The sequence below is a fragment of the Phoca vitulina genome, unplaced genomic scaffold, assembly GCF_004348235.1.
Source record: "Phoca vitulina isolate PV1807 unplaced genomic scaffold, GSC_HSeal_1.0 scaffold8, whole genome shotgun sequence".
Lineage (NCBI taxonomy): Eukaryota > Metazoa > Chordata > Mammalia > Carnivora > Phocidae > Phoca > Phoca vitulina.
In genome coordinates, this window is record NW_022589711.1 from 12,894,441 (window position 1) to 12,912,133 (window position 17,693).

Here is a 17,693-nt window from a genome sequence, read left to right on the forward strand (position 1 = left end):
TTCTTTCTTTCTTTCTTTCTTTCTTTCTTTCTTTCTTTCTTTCTTTCCTTTCTTTCTTTCTTTCTTTCTTTCTTTCTTTCTTTCTTTCTTTCTTTCTTTCTTTCTTTTTTCTACCTCTGCTAAATGTTTAGAGATCTTGTATCAACTTCTCTGTCTCCTGAAGCCTCTCTTTGTTTCTTCTCCAAATTTAGTCTAAATTAATTAGAGTAAAGTCTAGTTTCCAGTATCATGTCTGTCCCCTCCCTACATTTCATAAAAAAAAAAAAAAAAATTGTTCACTCTGGAGAAGGATGAAAGCTGTTTCTCCAACTTTTCCTAAAGCCAGAGTCATTTGGCATAGCCCAAACATTGTTGTTTTCTGCATTTGGATCATCTTTCAGTCTTGTTGTCTTCGTGGGTTATATCATTTTAATTATTTTTCTATAATTTGTGTATTGAATGAAAATGGCTTTAAATTTGAAAATCCTAAGCTAAAATTATAGATGAGATTCAACATTCCTTTCAAATCTAGGCGAAGCCATGCTAGTATTTAATAATGTTCATGAAAATACAAAAACTGCTGTGAGAAAATGGGGGCAAAGAGAAGTGTACTCAGGCAGGAATCGGTAATCAACTGTCCTTCCTCATTCAGATTTTTATTTTCCTGAGCACTTCTCTATCAAATCATACAAGACATTTTTTTCTTTATTTTTTAAGAGGGGAAGCTATTTACTTATAAATTTCTTATAATTATTTTCTGTTGTCTGAAGCCATAGTCACCTGCCAGTTTTATATTACCTCCTTCTAAGGTTTGATGTTAAATTTTAATTCATTAAATCCTGGCTACCTAGTCTATCTCTGTCAGTGTGGGAAGGAAACTTTCAGGTTTATGTTTACATCAATGTCTTGACTTAAAAATATATAATTATTCTTTATTAATAAGTTATATACAAACCGATGCTGATGCATGTGTCACACAAGATATCCAAGGCATCCTGAGAGATGGGTGAGATTTTCACAATACATAGGGAATGAGAGTGATACTTCCATTCTTTGTTTGCTTTAAATATGTTTCTATGTATTATGGTTTTCCTGTATCTGATTAGGTGGTATTTAAGGTTATATTATGTATTTTTAATGAAATTATCATCATAACGTGTTGATATTGTCTAAAATAATTCCTCTGGAGGAGTAACAGGTTGAATCAACTGAGTTGAACAAGACACTAGCAGAACTAACATTTCACTTAGATTATGAATTCAGCCAGTATGTTAATATACATTCTAAAAAGACAATGTGATCTGACAAAAATTTATCTCCAAAATTGCAGTTTTCATGAGAGTTTGTTGAATATTTTTTACAAGCACAGAAGTTTCTTTAAGAGTAAATAGAATTCTAGCTGATGGTAACATCATATATAGCTGCATATTTTAAGATATTACTTAGCTTCTCTGTATGTAATAATTTTATTTTCTAAATTTGTCATATTATAATGTACATGATACAATTTATAATGATACAGTTTAATTTTATTTGAATAATTATATATATAGTGTATGTGTAAACATTTTGTACTGAAATTGTTGGCAATTAAAATTTTTGACAAATACCCCCTAATTCTTTGAAATGTTTTTCATGACCCTTAGTGATCTGGTTCTATTCTACCAATATAATCACAGGGCAAACTGTCGGCTCCAGACAAACAAAATAATTTTTTCTCTATTTGTTCGTGTTCTCCTTCCAACTGAATTTTTCAATCTTCTATATATTATTTTATTGTAAGACTTCAGTGATCAGTAATTCGTCTTTATAATCACCCTTAATTACTTCATTACATTTTGGCCTATTCTTAATTCCTATAGAAGGAGTATGCACAGAGTCCTGTGTCTTGCATTGTTGTTTTTTAATCTTCCCAACCAGGTTGTAAACTCCTTGAAGTTAGGAAATAACTAAAAAACAAACAAAAAAATGTTAAAAAGTGGTCTGAGAAGAAACAGAACAGGAAACAAGCTAAAGTAAGAGAAAAATTCTCAAAATTCAAGGGGGAATATAAAGCTGCTCTTACAGTTTGATAATACATTTCAAAATTAGGGTACAATCATGTGACAACAACTTGAAAATTAACTTCATTGTACCGTTTGTAAATTTAAATCCAATTTCAGAGTCAATAAAGGAAAACATTCTCTTATTCAGACTATATGCCACAAAAATGATTTTCTGTACTTAACTATATTAAGATATCCTGGATAATTTATCTTGATGTCAGCTGTCTAAATAAATAAGTAAAATCTCTTATAGTGTAGTCTTTTCTTTCCTCAAAACAGCTTCATTGAAAGTCAAGTTCACTATAGCTTAATATGATGCAAATAACTTCAGACTTTCAGACTTTTCTTGTAACGTTTTGGTGATTATGATTATTAGAATTTGTAAGAACAGAACTGACTTTCCTTGTGTATTAGAATGTTTCACTTTAATTCACTAATCTTGTAGTCATCATCCCTTTGGTTCATGGCTTCCTCTTTTAGAAAATATTCATGCTAAAAACTTGAAACACATATGTTCCTCAAAGCCCTAAATTTTCAGGTAATGATAGTATTATTATTCAGTCAGTATTGAGTACATACTATTTACTGAACTAAATACTTTACATGGACTATCTCCTTCCGTGCTTGTCTCTTCCATTCATCATCCTGAAACAGTGCCTGAGAGATACTCTTGTGCATAAGTAATTTATTTTGGAGGTTATTGGTGGTGGAAAAAAAGAAAGTAAGGGATAAAGGAAAATAAAATAGAGAAAAAAAGAAAATTCTGTAAAGGTGGGTACTGAGCTGTTTATTACAATGGATAGTTGGCATTCAATCTCATTAGGGACCTTTTGAAGAACTCTGTAGAATGCACCTCAGAACTGTCCATCCAAAAGATGAGAAATTGAAGCATGTACTGATTGAGAGTTTCCTTGTACCTCCAAACCGTGCCTTGTGTTTACTCTAAGAGACCTCTTCTCACTTTGGAGAAACACATAAGGTTGAAAAGAAGATTCTCACAGCCATCAAAGTGGGATGGCAGTTGTGTGTAGGGAGCTGCCCCTCATTGCTGTGCTGAAATCGTGTGGGCTAAGAGGGTACTATTATAACCAGTAATTTAGAGCTGAAAAAGCTTTTCTAGAGTTAACAGAAGTGAATTATGCAGGGTGACAGAGGTAGTGATTGGTGAATCTAAGATTCAAAATCTGTCCCATTCAGCTTCAAAATCAGAGCTCTTTAGCAATATAGACTAACATACACAGGTTCTTGCTTGGAAAGATGTTAAATAAATTGTAGCAATACCCGTTCTCCAAATGCTTTAAAAGTGACAAGAGTTTGTTCAGTATAGTGGTTAAGGGCACACACTCCAGAAACAGATTGACTGGCTTTAAGTCCTGGTTCATCTACTTCCTAGCTGAGCTTCTAATGATGATTACTTGTCTATACCCTACTTTCCTCATCTGCAAAGTAAACTTTACAATAATTCCTAGCTCATGGATTTGTTGTGATAATTAATTAAGCCTCTTTAGGTAAAACACTTTAATCTGAGGTGCAGGAAGTATTATAAAATGCTAGGTACTTTTAATACTGTTCTAGTTATTTTCAAAAATGTGATGCTACTTCCAACTGAGAAGAAATCAGTATTCTAGAAAACTTAAAGTTAGATTGTGAATTTCTGAGTGCAGGGGATTGTATCTTGTTAATACTATCTTTTCTCACTGTCCAGCAGTGGTTTTATGTAAAATGTGACATCACACATACAGAAATAAACAAAGAACATCTGTTGTTTCCCGTGTTGTTAATTTTAGCCATCCTGACAGGTATGAGGTGATATCTCATTGTAGTTTAGATTTATATTTCCCTTATGATGAGTGATGTTAAACATCTTTTCATGTGTCTGTAAGCTGTATGTATGTCTTCTTTGGAAAAATGTCTATTCATGTCTTCTGCTTATTTTTTAAGTGGATTATTTGTTTTTTGGGGGTTGACTTTTATAAGTTCTTTCTATATTTTGGATACTAACTCTTTATCAGATATGTCATTTGCACCACTAGGTATTTACCCAAGGGATCCAAAAATACTAACTTGAAGAGATACATGCACCCCAATGTTTATAGCAGCGTTATCAACAATAACCAAATTATGGAAAGAGTCCAAATATCCATCAATTAATGAATGGATAAAAAAAGGCAGTACACACACACACACACACACACACACACACAATGGAATCTTAGCCATCAAAAGGAATGAAATCTTGCCATTTGCAATGATGTGGATGGAGCTAGAATGTATTATGCCAAGTCAGTCAGAGAAAGACAAATATCATATGATTTCACTCATATGTGGAATTTAAGAAACAAAGTGGATGAACATAGGGGGAAAAACGAGAGAGAGGCAAACCATAAAATAGACTCTTAACTATAGAGAACAAACTGGGGGTTGTTGGAGGGGAGGTGGGTGGGAGGGATGGGTTAAATGTGTGATGGGGATTAAGGAGGGCACTTGTGATGAGCACTGGGTATTGTATGTAAGTGATGAATCACTAAATTCTACACCTTAAACTAAAAAGAAAAAGAAAAAAATAAAAAGTACCAAAAAACAGCACTTATCAAAGAATCTTTCCTATAGTGTGTTCTTAATAATTGTTGTCAGATGAAGTCCAAACTGAGATAGATATCTATAATTTACCTGAAGGGTTTAGTTTATTCATAGCTTTATGATGACAATACAAATTAAAAAAAAAAAAAAACACCAAAAATACCACACTATATTATAAAACATTCTTCATATAATATACAATGTAATTTTACTTTCTGTCAGTTTAAGCATAACTACAACAAATTACAGAATCCATGCAGTGGGGTGCTAATAAAATTTCTCATATTCTCCTCAATAGTATTATTTCTTATTTTTTTCTTTGGAAATCCTTAAGCCAGTACAGCTGGGACAGTAATATTTTTGTGCGATACATGACGACTTCTTTTCCTGGAAGTCTCCAAATTTTGTTAATCTGTTTTTATGTGTTTTACATAGGAGTCACATGTTCCTATCCCAAGATCCTTAATATTATATGACAGAAAAACATCATTGCTAAAGAAGGTTTCCATTTTATATTGTATACTTCAAACTGCTAAAGTCTTGCTCTGCTTTTCTATACTAGGAAGGGGTATTCGAAACTCAGCAGTGTCTCTCTCTTTTGATCTGAGTATTGTGTCCTGAAGCGGTGTGCTCTGTCATATACTGTTGTGTACATTAACACGTCACAGGACAGTGAGGGATACGGGATGTTATTGGTCGTTTTCTTTCTTTCTGTTTTGGTGGGAAGGGAATTTCCTGATGGAAGTCTGAAGTGAAAATGGTTGCCCATTTGCCAAAGCCATAGACAGCACACACTTCTTGGTTGTCCTGATTAAAATGTTTCATTAGCAAGATTTCTCAGGAGAGTTTCTGTTTAACCCCTCCACTCTTGATATAGAGTAGGCCGCCTTTGCCTTTAGCAAGTACTCAATACGTATCTTTTGAATAAATTACTATGAATGATAACACATTTATTTCCATATTTAGTGTGAACTGATAACTGAAGCAGTGTCAAATATAATAAAGAACAGCAGAATGCAGTATAAATTATAATAGAAAATCAATGCCAAACACACATAGAACTAAGACATTTAAAATGGGTATAAGGAAATATAAATACTATATTTTTACATTTTTTCTTTCCTCAATACAGTGCTTGAAATATTGTATCATATTCAGTCTGGCCTAAGAATGCAGATGAAATGAATATAGAGTTTAGTAGTTGCTACTTCCAAAGGCGGTAGCTTCAAACAGTATGCATTTATTAGTGTTCATGAGTCCATGGATCAGCTAGTTTGCTCTTTTTCTCTTGGCTGAGCTCACTCATCAGTTTGTGGTCAATGTCGTATTGTGCAGCTAGCTCTGCTAATTTTAGAAGGACTATAGCGTATGTTTGTCAGATATCTTTAGGTTACTCTGTGATTTCCTTATCTGTGACAATTTGGGTCTTCTCTACTTCATCTTTCATCCTTTAATAGGATTTCCTGGACTTAAGTGGGCAGTGGCCTGGTTCTAAGTAAAAGTAAGAGCTTTGAGGTCCATGCTTAGAACTTCACAAAAACATTCTCCTGGCCAAAGCAAGCCACAAGGTTAACCTGTACCCAAGAAGTGGGGAAATACACTCTTCTTATTGAGGATGTGGTTTCAAAACTGCGTTGGAAATGGCTTGGATACAAAAAGAAGTATTGAGAAAATTTTAATAATCAGTCTATTACCATAACTTTAAGAAAATATCCTAAAATATCTATTTCATAATTTATGCTTTGTCTTCTGTGGAGAAACTAGTAAAATAAAATATTTTAATTGCCTGGATTAGCCTTACATCTGATTTTTGAAAAGACTATTATGTAGTCATTTGACATGTAAAAATGATTATTCTAGCATTAAACTGATGCGTATTATCTATTAAGAGAATACTACTGGCTTATTCTTTAGGTCTGTTTTCTTTAAAATGGAATAAGTGTACCTTGAGAATACATGAAAATAATTGCAAGGGATAAACAGGCAAAGATAGTTCCAAGGTGATAACTTTCTAATTAATCAGCCAGAGTGCGAAGTTTTGAATTCAGACATATCCGAGTGCAAAATACAGTGTCTCCCCACAAAGAATTTACAGATTATTGAAAAAAACGACAAAAAAAATAGTATTTTGTGTAGCTGCATAGCCACTGTGTTAGCATCAGATTCATTCTGGAGTCAGCTAGTGCTTTTGGAGTTTATCAGGTAGGAGATGGGAGGACACAAATGAGAGAACTTAAGTAGTTTTACATCCCAGGCGGAAGAAGAAAGAGAACTAGCATTCAGTCCACACTTGCTGTGTTTGACCCCTGATGCTCCTTGTCAACTTGTATCTTATATTATTTTCTCAGAAATTCCACAGCTGATATCATCTTCAGTACAGATGAGGATTCCAAATGAGGCAGCTTAATTGATTTACCTGAAATCATATGTCTAGCAAATTTTCCACTATTCAAAGCAGTCTGATTCACTATTCCATTTTCTTCTATACTAAAGGTTTATCTATAAGTGGTGCTGAGTAGCATTGAGTTGAAATTATTGGCAGTATGATAAATTGGAAAAACATTAAAAAATCCAGATTAAATATAATGATTTGAGCCAATGAGGTAACTACGGAAAGAAGAGAAATGGATGCCTTGGCATATAATTTGGTGAATGTTTTTTAATCTATATTGTCACTTACAATGTTGAATGCCCTCAAAATTAATTTAAGCAATATTTGATGGGAAATTGGTTACTATGTATATGTAAAAATAATCTAGTGAAAGATAGATTAAAATTAAGCTAATTAAAACTGTTTTATGTGTTTCCACAGTCATGGGACCACTATGTTTTATTTTGGCTCATTCAAATATTTGATTTATTCAGCAAAATGGCCGTGTTACTATTTCCATCCTATATATGAGGCAGAGATATATTTCAGTACAGTTTTGGAATTATTTCATTGAAAAATGTGTATAGGTGCAAAGGTGTCATTTGACTTTATTTGTCAGTAAGCTATAAAATATTCATGCACAACAGTATTTCATTTATTCTGATAATGTGAGAATAGTTTTCATGCTTATTGCAAATGCTTATTCTGAAATAAAATATTTTCTTCCTTTTACATATGTATTATACAACAAAAATATTTTAAGTGGGTACAACAGTACTCACTGAAAGTGATTCAAATCAGACACATGCCGTGATACAAGCCAAACACTTCCTTCTTCTTCTTTTTTTTTTAATTTAAAATTGTTTCCTCATAGAATAAGTAATATTTTACCCTTGAAGGATTTTCTTTCTTTCATTTGTGGAAAGACCAGATGGGTCTCACAGGTATTCACAGTTATGAAAGAAACAAAAAAAAATTCTCTCTTCAGAGGTGAGATATCTTTTATTTTTCACTAGAAAACAAATTATTTGCTTGGATGGAAACCTTTTGTATAGCAGCGTAATTGCTGACATCTGTGGGGTGTCTTGGAAAATGAGATGCTCTGTCTCAAGGAGTTGTAACTATCCTTGTGCATAAAATCTGAATAAATAAATGGGAGCAGACCTTGGAATTTCTTGCAGAGAAGAGATACACGAAACACAGTTGAGAAATCAGGGCTAACCCTCAAATGATAACAAGTGAGCATGATAAAATTACTTAGCAGTGGGATTAGGCTGGTCTTTCTTAATGTTTTGCACATTTAAAAAAATGTTTGTATATTTTTCACAGAGAATTTGATTCTCTCTGATCTCCAAAAAGTAGATTATGTATAATAACCCATGTTTAAGATATTAAAATTCAGTCATCTTTAGCTGTCTGATATTTGTTTATTTAATTGGATTAATAACATTGTGGTCTATACAGTAGAAGGTAAATAACTTATTAATTCCCTCAAATGTTTATTGAGTCTCTACTATGAATCAAGCTCTGTTCCTGACACTGCGGGTAGAGCAATGAACAAACTAACCAACATGTATTTTATCTTGGAGGTATAGACTACTAGTGGTAGAAAGAATATAAACAAATAAATATAGGAGCGCCTGGGTGGCTCAGTCAGTAACGCGCCTACCTTTGTCTAAGGTCATGATCCCAGGGAACTGGGATTGAACCCTGCATCAGGCTCTCTGCTCAGTGGGGAGTCTGCTTCTCCCTCACCCTCTGCCCCTTCTCCCCCATCCCACTCATGCTCTCTCTCAAATAAATGAATAAAATCTTTAAAAAATAAAATAAATAAATATATATCAGTTTATGATATTGTTATGGAAAAATATAAGTTTGTCCAGAAAACCCTATCTGAAAAGGTAATAATATTTGATTTTAGTATATGTGCTGCTGAAGCGAGCACTGAAAAGGTAATAATATTTGAATAAATATTTTAAGGAAGGGATGGAGCAAGCCAAACAAGCATCAGAAATAAAAAATGCCTATGATAGAAGGAAAATCAAGTGCAAAGGCCCTGAGGGCAAAAGTATTGGTATGTTCATGCACATCAATATAAAAGTTGTATTATAATTTTACACTTATGAAGAAAATAATGGAGAATAGTCCTTACATAATTTAATATAACAATCTTTATTATCAAATTCTTATTCTTCTTGATATTGTGCTTTAATTCTTAACTGATGCACCTATTGGTGTTCATGAGTTTTGTTTGTCAAATTTGCAGTTATTTGAGGAATTTAAGATAACAGAGAAAGTTAATATTTTCCTTCTTCCATCTGTTATTCCATTCCTTCCCTAGTATTGGAACAGGATTGAATATTGAAATATCCCAAAGATCTGAAAATAAGGGGAGAGGAATATGAGCAGTTGCAGAAACTAAGGTCATATGTCATGCCTGTGTCTGAAATATGAAGGACTTTGACCAAAAATAGTTTAAGTGGAACCAGATTGAAAAAATATAGTGAAAGCTTAGTAAAATTTTGTCTTCCTGAGAAAGGAAATCAATATCACAGGGTGTGAGTAGAGATCTTAACCATAGTTGGAAGGACAAAGGGGAGTATTAGAACTGGCAATGTGATAGAGAACATTTGTCCTAGATTGTCTTTGCCCTTAAAGATAAGCATGTTGATAGCAATAAAGGGAGGAAGGTCAGTGGTATACCAGGTCAGAAAACATAAGAACAGTGAGCCTTCAAGAGTCACAGATACTATTTGCAACTTGTCTTTTGCAATGGGAGCCGAGTCAACAAAAATACACAAAAGTGTTCCCAACAAAAAATATTTTCCAAACAGACAGATGTGCTAACACTACAATTATCCCAGATCCAATCATTACATAAATTAAACTAATATTAATGAAACTTCTAGGAAGCTCTGACAGGTTTTCTAACCAAATGTAGGAAAAGAGTGAAGGCATCTAAGGAATGAAGTGCCCAGTCCTTCTGTTTTTAAGAAATATTAGATTTAGGCAGACTCATATTGTTCCATGAGTAAAAATAGAACATTTGGGGAAAAAATACTACATAGTTTAAAAAAAAAAAAAAAAAATTAACCACTTACTTCTTGGAGCACCATGCCTCCCTTTTCTTGATTTTTAAAAACTTGCTATAAAGGGCAGGAACCTTACACTATTTGGTTTACTGTTATCTTCCTAACACTTAAAAACAGTGCCTGTCTTATAGATGTTCGATAAATCTATAGAAAATAAATGATTAATATCTCTGACTTTTCCTTGTAGCATTACCACTGGAAATTTCTTAGTCTGGCCCAGCCCTAAACAGGGCTCATGTCTTAGGCCTTCTCCACCCTCTGTCCCCCAGAAATCCCAATAACACATCTGAGAATGATGACAGATGCCTGAATTCTCTGAGTAACTCTATTGGCAGCTGTCTGCTTGATATTCCCGAGTGTCAAAACCTCTAACCCAGCATTTCTGAAATTGAACTTACCATCTTCTTATCAAATCTGATCATCCTCTGAGATCACCCATCTCAGCCAGTGATGACTTTGTTTACCCATTTGCTCAAACCAGAAACCTTGTTTTTATTCTTAATTCCTTTCTCTCCCCCCTACATGTCAACAACAAGTTCTCTCTAACTCAAAAAGTAAGTGCTCCAATCCATGGATTTCTTTCTATCCCCACTATCATCAACCTAGTACAAGTCATCTTCATCTCTCACTTGAATTATGCTTCCACTTTCTAACTGCTCACTGTTTAGCATCCTCTAATATGATCTCTCCCAAACGCAAATCTGCTCACAGTTACTTGCCTACTTAAACATCTTTCATGGTCTCCTTGCTTTTAGGATGAAATTCAAAGTTCTTATATGACTTTAAAAACCCGTGGTGAACTTTCTCATATTTATCTCTTTGGTCTCATTTTTCTCCATTTTACTTCTAGAAAACTTTGTTACAAAAATTGAACTTTTTTTTCTTTCTCCTTTTTTCTTTTTACTTTCTTGAATACAGCGCTGTTCTCTCTCATCTCTAGACTGACTGCTGCCCACAAATTATTCTTTGAGAAACAGGTCTGCTCTTCTTTCTCCTGTCCCTGTTCCTAATCTTTCCCTGAGCTAAGATCCCCAGGTCTTAGTTTTGATATTACTTGATCTGGGAAGCATTTTATGATCAGAAAATCTGGGTTAGGTTCTCATTCTTTATTCACCCAGGCCTCGTGCAGTTCTATCCATCCACTCATTAAGCTGTCTGTTGGATGTGCCTAGATTTTCTATTAGACTGTAATAATTGTGCGGACAGGGATACATTTCTATTGACTGGTAAAGTGAATGTACATTCTAAGTGCTCTATGAATAGTTTTGAATGTAGGACTCGATGACTGAGGATATATAGAAAAATGTTAATTGAGATTACCCTTGGGCAGTTTGAGTAAAGACTTTATAATATCCTGCCATATGCCTTTCTATTTTAACTAAATATTTTCAATTAACATGTTGCAACGGTTAACTTTTTGTGTTAACTTGACTGGGATAACAGATGCCCAGATAGCTGCTAAAACATTATTTCTGGGTGTGTCTATGAGGGTGTTTCTGAAAGAGCTAAGCATTTAAATTGGTAGACTAAGTAAAGAATATTTCCTTCTCCAATGTGGATGGACATAATCCAGTCCACGGAAAGCCTGCATAGGACAAAAAGGTGGAGGAAGAGTAAATTTACCATCTGTTTATTCTGAGACATACATTTTATCCTGCTCTTAAATATTCGCACTCCTGGTTCTTTGGCCTTCCAGCTGGGAGTGGGACTTACACCACTGGCTCTGGTTCTTGGGCCTTTGGACCCAGACTGAATTATACCACCAACATTCCTGGTTCTCTGGCATGCAGATGGAAGATCATGGGACTTCTTGATAATAATCCTCTATAATCCCATGGGCCATTTCCTATAATAAAATCTGTCTCTCCCTCTCTGTGTGTCTCTGTCACTGTGTATCTCTCTCTCTATATATATATAGATAGACATCTATATATAAATCTTAAATTACTTATATGATAAAATTACATGTATATATGATTACTTAATCTCTCTGCAAAACAACATATATATCTCCTATTTGTTCTGTTTCTCTGGAGAACCCTAACATACATGTATTACATTTCTTAAATATTGATTAATCCGAATATAGCATTTCTGTATGCTTCAGGTTTTTAAAGTGTATACTGAGATAAAGCAGACTACCATATTTGTTTTATGCATATATGAGCTAATTATAATTTTAAAATATTGTTTGCTATTCTTTCAGCCTAATTTAAGCATATTTATGACTATTCTTTCAGCTGGAAGGGAGAAATGTGAGAAATATGTGAGAAAAATAGCATATTATAGTATTCCTTTCTTGATTTAATTTTTGAATCCTATGTAAAATAGAAGTAAAATTTACTCTGAATATACTCATTCCTTCAATGCTATTATAGAAATATATACTATCAATATACTAGTCTAAAATAATCTTAGGGGCACCCCGGCGGCTCAGTTGGTTAAGTGACCCACTCTTGATTTTGGCTGAGGTTATGATCTCAGGGTCATGGGATTGAGTCCCACATCAGGGCTCTGCATTCAGCAGTGAATCTGCTTAAGATTCTCTCTCTCCCTCTCCTTCTGCCCCTCACCCAGCTCATCCACTCGCTTGCGTGCTCTCTTTCTCTCTAAAATAAAATAAATCTTTTAAAAAAAATCTTAATATTCCATTTCCTCCTTCTCCAAGCTCCACCTTATAAAGTATGTTCATTGAAAACTTGGCTACTCTAAAATTTTACTCTTCTTGGGTTATTAACATTTTTTTAGGATTATATGATCATAAAATTTTCCTTAATTTTGAACCCCTTTGAGTTGTCTATCAGCAAGTTTACTATTGCCCAATAAATGCCTGATAACTGAGTAAACTATCAATAAAATATTACTAGCTGACAAGTATATTCTTAATCAAATAACAAAATGAATTTATATAGCATCATTGACCATATGTTCAGCATAGTTTTGCCCTGATACAGTGTAATGCTTAAAAGCATCGACAGTAACCGTGATCTATCTTAGATTACTTAACCTCTCTGCAAAACAACTTATTAATCAATAAAATAAAGATAATTAATTTCCTACCTTATATTTCTTGTAAGAATTAAATGAGGTGATACATGTAAAACAATATATACATCATACATAATAAGCACTTAATAAATGTCATTGCAGGGTAATGAAAAGCATCCTGCCCATTGTTCCCAGCAACAGCATATATGTAGGTTTCTCTTTTTTCTGTTTTATGGAATAATCCGCATTGTATAATGTCATGAGGGTCCCTTCTCCCCCATGTCTATAGAGGTTTAAAATTCCTCCAATGTTTTACCTGTGCTCTTTGAGGTCTTAGAAGGAGTTACCACTCATCATTCCTGACTTATAAAGGAACCTGTATTAACCAGGTTTTTTTTTAGTTTTCAATGATTACTGCTTTAAATCATTTTGCTTGAAACACATCCAGGAACTTCCAGTTAGAATGTTGGTTTCAGAGGTGATTAGGCACAACATTCACTCTTTCAGTTTAGTAGATGGCCATTTGGAAAAGTACCTCTGTAGTGAATTAATTGGCACTCTAGACTGAGAGGATTAATGTATCTTCAAAAACGCCTTACATTACTTCCAGGAAAAATCCACAAGAATAAATTGGCCGTCGAACGAAGATGTGAGGTTAATACACTTACACACTTAAAGTAACCCACTTTCTCAAAATCGGTGGAATTACTCTGACTCAAGTCAGATTTGAAAGCCCATTGTTATGATTTATTTCAGCATTCACTGAATGTCAATAGTGCACCAGACATGCCGGAGTGACACAGTTCTCTAGCGGTATCGGTAATTATGCAGGTTCAACTAGTTCTGTTACATATATGCCAAAACCCAATTCTTAAGCAACTTCATTTTACTTATTTCAAACCCAAAGTCATTGAGGACATCATGCACATACAATAAAAAGCTTTAAGAAGTTCAGTTGTTTGCTAGCTATCTACGACAAGCTTCAGAAACTTGAAAAGGAGGACTGCTGACAAAGCGGAGAATACAGGGACACTTCTTTTCAAACAATAACCCACAAATGAAAGAAGAAACTAAAAATTCAACCAGAAATAAACCCCTGATTGTTCTCCTGTCAGCCTGTCACCTACATGAAACAGCTGTTAAAGCAAAGACAGATACAGCATCTGTTGCTCCTAAAAGTACTAATGCTAAAGCTTCTCCCAAAGACTTATTTTCATTAATATAAAACTGTGCTGACATGTTTCATCAATCCAGTGACACTGCCCATCTCAATTAGGCTCTTCACAAGGCCTCTGCCTATGTCATAGTTTGGTCCAGTTTAGTATTCATATCCTTTTCATGGAACTCCAGCTATGCCCTCCCCCATTTTGTGTGTTTTATCAGGGAACAACATGTAAAAGAATTTTTCAAATAGGCTATTATTACTGAGACAAAATAAAAATTCCTCCAAATGTGAAACCATACAAAAGAGCAGGGGAAAATGTCTTGCTTTCAATGTCTTCACAAACAGCTCATCGAGAAAGAGACACAGCAAAGGGAAATACCCCAAACAAATAAACAAACAAGAAACCTGAAAATCCAGACATGAGGTATAAAAGAGTTCAGACCTCGGCTCTTACCACTCCTTAAGTTCCCACACCTCAATTTCTTTGTCTGTGTAGCTCCCTTGGCCCCGTCTGCCTTTTCACATCCTTTTTCAACTTGATTACTTCGAATTATTCCAATAAATTCTTCAGATGAAATGTTCCATCCTCTTTTAGTTTCCCTTAGGCAGAGTTAAATAGTCCCTCTCCATTTGTTACTAACTTTATATATATTCTTCTATATAAGCACTTACTATATTGTAATGTAAAGGTCACTTCATTTTTGAACCTCTGAGGGCATGAACTTGCTTTCTTCACTTGATAATTCTTCTACCTCGCTCTGAGCCTGTTCAACTTAAGTTCAATAAATATTTAATGAATGAATGAATGAGATAAGAAACATCATCTCAACAGAAATTAGCCAAAGAGGAAATTGTTATTTCTGTAGAGCCTAATGTAGAGAAGCTTTTTCTACTGAAAGTAACATATATGGAGAAAAGCTACTCCAGAACACATGCAAGTCAAATTGGTATTCTGTTTTAAAGAACTGGCACCTGTCCTTTTATCCATATGTAAAATGGAATTAGTTTGGCACATCACACTTTTGCCATGGATTTTAAAAATTGACTTATATTCAGAAAGGAGAAATCTGGATAGAGAGAGGACATGGAATTATATCGTAATAATTATATCATAATTATAATTATATCATAATAATATTTGATGTCACTTATGATCCTTAACATTGAGAATAGATGTCACAGAAAAGGGAAAGACTAGAAAAAGGAGCAATGAGTAAAAAAATACTGAGAGACACAATCAACTGAAGAGTTAACAATGGATACACTAACAATTAGTAAAATCCAAAGATGGAATGAAACAGTCTAGAAAATAGTGAATTATTTGTCAACAAAGATATTCAAAAACTTGGTAGAGGAAATTCAAGCATTAAATGGACTATAAGACTAGCTTAATTTTAAAGACTCTTCTTCCTCTAAATTCTATAATGCTAACAAAGTTAGGGGAAGATTTTAGGACTTCAATTTTACAGCATATTTTAGCTCTTTTTTTTTTTCATATTTTGGTAGGTAAATAGGAAAATTTAGGAAAAATAGGAAATAGGTAGGTAAATAGCTGGTAAAATATTGCATCATACATGATAGCATTAAAAACATAAAATAGTTATATATCCAAAACACATGTGTAGAGCCTTTATACTGAAAACCACAAATCACTGCTAAGAAACATGAAAGACCTAAATTACAGGAGAGATAACCATGTTCACAGATAAGAACATTCGACCTTGTTAAAATGCCAATTATCAATGCAATCCCAGTTAAAATCCCAGCAAGCTTTCTTTTAGAAATTGACACTCTGATTCTAAAATTTATATGAAAATGCAAAAGACCTAGAATAGTCAAAACAATGTGGGGAAAAAATCAAATTTGGCTGATTAACCATTACCTGATTTGCCTAATAACTTGTATTCACTCCAATGTTTGCTAACAATATGTAAAAACAATCAATGATAATATTGTAAAGTGTTCTTTTGTCATGAATGTATTTATTTAAAAGATAATTTTGAATGTTGAATATAAACCATCCCATACTTCTTTTCCAACTTTGTAACATTTCCCCATTTTATAACATTGCTGTGTTGTTATATATTATTTAAAACGTTATTATTCTCATCTAATAAATGTCCTTTATTGATTATTCCTCTATTCAGATTGATTTTTTCTTTTTTCTTAATTTTGCTAATAAACCTATACTTGAAGTTTTTCTGTATTTAAGATTATTTCCTTAGCTTGTATTTCTAAAGTTATAATCACAGGATCAAAGTGTTTGGACATTTTATATTTTACATATAACTTTATTTATGTATATAACATATATTTTAAAATATATTTTATACATAATAGCATATAATAGTATAATATTATATAAGTAAACAATATATAGAATTCAAATATGCACTAATACATATCTAAATAACTTTATATTTATAATATGCTAATCAAATATCTATCTACATCTATCTCTCTCTCTAAATATATAGTTTTCTTTTTTTTAAAGATTTATTTATTTATTTGAGAGAGAGAGTACAGTGGGGAGGGGCAGAGGGAGAGGGAGAGAGAAACTCCAAGCAGACTCCCCACTGAGCGTGGAGCCCCGTGCAGGGCTCAGTCTTGAGACTCAGATTGTGACCTGACCTGAGCCAAAAGCAAGAGTCAGTCACCCAACTGATTGTGCCACCTAGGCGCCCCTAAATATATAGTTTCTTAAATGGGTTTTCCAAATTTACTTTTTCTTTATTGATTTTTTAAAGTAAACTGTTTATCTCATGTTTGTCAGATTTGGGTTTTAGAATTTTTCAAGTTTTGTTAATGTGCTATATGAGAAAAATGGTATATATTTTATTTTTCATTTCTGTGGTTACTATGATGAACTTCCTTTCATATATTTGTTTACCATTTGTGTTTGTTATTATCAGGGATATCTGTTTCTATTTAAGCCTTATATGTCTACTCATGCCATTAAATTTTTTTTCATATACCTATATTAGTACCATTTATATTACAGTTAGAAGACTTTCTTTGTCACTTTTTTTGTAGTAAATGTGATCTGTTTGACTAATTTTAACAAAGAAAAATTAAAATCTCTCATCTCTCTTTTATGATTTTTCCAATAATTTTGGCACTTGGAAATTTTGTACCTAGAGTATAATAAATATTCACTTCCATCTAGTTTTCCTGTCATTTTATTTCTTATAACTAACCTTTTAATTTTACTTAATACTTCCTTTGGTATATATTGTGAAGTGAAAATGTAATCTTTATATCTGTTTTGCTTTTTTCCCAATTGGTAGTGAACTGGCCCATAATACTTCACACATACATTCTCCATGACAAAAAGTCTGAAGTTCTTATTTGGAGCTTCGCTATTTCAGGTCAATATCACCCTACCCATTGACGTCTGCCTTCTAGGTCAAAGCCTCTCATATTAATTTCCAATTATTTATTGTTCTAGAGCCTAGAGGGAGGAAACTTTGTAT